Here is a 2,203-nt window from a genome sequence, read left to right as displayed (position 1 = left end):
TGCCACCGGGGCACGCTGGGCACCTGGCCCTCCAAAACCACACGAGGTGGGGAAATGGGGATGCCAGTATGCACCAGTAACAAGCCTCCATGCCAGGTGTCAGGGATCCTATGACAGTGCTGATCGAGGTCTGACCTTAGGGGGATGAATGGAACAGGGTACCTGCGATGGCCCCAGCTTCACCCCAGGGATGGTTCCCTGGTCAATTGACGCTCAAGCAACCCTCAGACAGGCATAGCCCCAGGGTTGCAAGGTGCGTTTGAAGTGTCGATGATCAATGTGTCCTGCAGTTCACACTAATTTTCACAGCTAGCTGCATTCTTCATCGACGCACAAGCCAAGTGATTCACCGCGGGGAGTCACAGACAACGTCTTTACCAGACATCTGCCCGAACTTGTCAGGACAGGTTAAAACAAACACGTGCCAGGTGCTCAGCCCGTGAAGCCCACCCTCCATCTTCTGCAGCATTGGGATCGGGACTTCCCATAGCAATGGTGGCAGGCAGCACTACCGCTGGTCCACCTGACTGATCCGCTCATCCTTCCACCAACAATGTATCCCTACACCCGTTTCAGGGGGATGAAGAAAAGGGCCAAAGGCGGAAGGGTGGGGTTCGGGTGGGAACGCTAGAGTCTTCAAACCTCAGCTCAGCCACACGAGCCAAGCTCCAGGTACCTGGACATGAGGGAAAGTCACCTTCTGAACCAGCGAGCATTGCCATGACTCTCGCCGGTCAAGTTGGCCCAGCTGTGCCATGTCTCAGAGCTTGCCCGGCTGCCTCCACTCAGGACTTCCCTTCAGACCAGAGTCCCCTGCCAACACCCACCTGATGGCGGGTTGGAGAGAAAAGTGCAACTGGATGGCACGGAGGATCATGGCCTGGCTCGGAGAAGTGGGGGGCCACTCAGGGCTCCCTCTCTGGTGCATGGCTGGGTAATGCCCTGTCCTTCTGCTGGATCATGGAAGGTATCCTGCTCCCCTGTGCCTGGTCCCCCACACACACAAGCAGCAGACTGCTCTGCTGGCTTGACGATAGTGTGAGAGGCGCCCCGGGCTGTGGGTGTGTGCATCCGGGACGCAGCCAAGGTCAGGCCGATGACTCTCCCTCTGGCTGCTCTGCCGTTTATGATCCTTCCGCAGGTTTACCTACGGAAACCGTGTTACGACTTTTACTTCCTCTAGATAGTCAAGTTTGATTGTCTTCTCAATGCTCCCCCAGAGCCATTGCCATCCCTGGCAGGGCCGGTCCTAGGGCCTTAATAAACCATCGAGGGCAGGGACTTAATCATCGCAAGCTTATGACCATCACTTACTGGGAATTCCTCATTCATGGGAAACAATTGCAATCCCAATACCTATCAGAAACGGGTTGCAGCGGGTTACCCGCACCTGTCGACGAAGGGTAGACACATGCTGATCCGTTCAGTTTAGCATGCAGGCAGCCCTGGACATCTAAGGGCATCACAGATCTGTTATTGCTCGGTCTTGTGTGGCTGAACGCCAAGTGTCCCTTTAGGTTAGCATGCAGGAGTCTCATTCGTTATGTGAACCAGATAAATTGCTAATAATTAAGAACGGCCATGCACCACCACCCACATAATTGAGAAAGAGCTATCAATCTGTCAATCCTTTCCTTGTCCAGGCTGGGGCAGGTTTCCTGTATTGAGTCAAATTAATCTGCAGGCTCCACTCCTGGCAGTGCCCTTGCATCAACCATACTTCTCCCAGAACCAAAAGACTTAGGTTTCCTGGAAGCTGCTCAGTGGGTCATAGCAATCACGCTTCCAAGTCACTAGTCGGCATCGTTTATGGACGAAACTACATTGGTATCTGATCGACCTTCATTTTTTATTAATGGAAACATTCTTGGCAAATGCTTTCGCTTTGGTTCGTCTTGCACCAGTCCAAGAATTTCACCTCTAGCAGCACAATACAATGCCTCCAGCCGTGCCTCTTAGTCATGGCCCCAGTTCTGAAAACCAACAAAATAGAACCGGATACCTATTCCATTATTCGTAGCTAAAGTATTCTGGTGCCTGGCCTTCTTTGAACACTCAACTTTTTTCAAAGTAAACGCTCCGGACCCCAGGACACTCAGTGCAGAGCATCAAGGGGGCACTGAGAGGTAACTGAGAGGTAACGTATGGGACAGGTCACCGTTGTCACGGTACCCTTGGTCACAGTAGTAGGTATATAAAGTAC

The 2,203-nt window shown here is 52.7% G+C and overlaps 1 pseudogene; it reads right to left on the bottom strand.

The window, feature by feature from the left end:
- Nucleotides 1-218: 218 nt before the first annotated feature.
- LOC138481937 (5.8S ribosomal RNA) lies at nt 219-361 on the bottom strand (annotated as a pseudogene).
- Nucleotides 362-2,203: the final 1,842 nt, after the last annotated feature.

Source organism: Ambystoma mexicanum, chromosome 5p, assembly GCF_040938575.1.
Source record: "Ambystoma mexicanum isolate Mex_15411 chromosome 5p, UKY_AmexF1_1, whole genome shotgun sequence".
Taxonomy (NCBI): domain Eukaryota; kingdom Metazoa; phylum Chordata; class Amphibia; order Caudata; family Ambystomatidae; genus Ambystoma; species Ambystoma mexicanum.
This window is presented reverse-complemented; position numbering and strand designations above follow the sequence as displayed.